This window comes from Chlamydotis macqueenii, chromosome 4, assembly GCF_036417535.1.
Source record: "Chlamydotis macqueenii isolate bChlMac1 chromosome 4, bChlMac1.mat, whole genome shotgun sequence".
NCBI lineage: Eukaryota > Metazoa > Chordata > Aves > Otidiformes > Otididae > Chlamydotis > Chlamydotis macqueenii.
Window position 1 is genome coordinate 18,537,389 of NC_141559.1, and position 702 is coordinate 18,538,090.

Genomic DNA, 702 nt, shown 5'->3' on the forward strand with positions numbered 1-702 from the left:
ACTCTGAATCGCAGCACCTGACTCCCTCAGGAGAGAAAAACAGCAACACCGCAAACCACGCCTCTGTGGAGTCCGATATTTTTAATGGTAATTAAGGAAATCAACAGGGTACATTTCAGCTTTGAAATACAAGTGTCATCAATGCAAAAAGAATACAATATAATGTTTTCTGTACATTTCTTACAAAATATTACATACATCCCATCCCAAAGTGGTACTTCACGCTGCTGAGCCCACACGCCACATGCGCAGTCCTCCTTATGTGCAGGACATGGAGCTAATGGAAACCTCCCGTTGGAGCCTGAGCAGATGATTTTAGGGCAGTGGTAGGTAAATACAAGGGGTGAACGCAGGGACCTTTCTGCCGGGCACGCCTGGGCTCAGATCCCAGAGTGCCGAGCCGCCACCATGCGCTTGTGGCAAGCAGGCAGCCATCACCTTGCTGGTGCTGACAGCTCTCCGCTGCTTTCTGGTTTGGTACAGGAAATGGCTTTTCTCACTGTGGTTTGGCATTTTGCCCGTGTTTGGCATCACCTCCCACTTCACACCCCATGCCATGTGTCCAGGTCAAGCCCTGGCGAGCCCGCCTCCATTTTGTCCACAGCACCTTCTCAGAAAGAAGTCAACCAGGCTACATAGCAAATAAATTAAACCCCTCCTCCCTCCGTACCCCCCAGCACTGACAAGGCAGCAGGAGACACG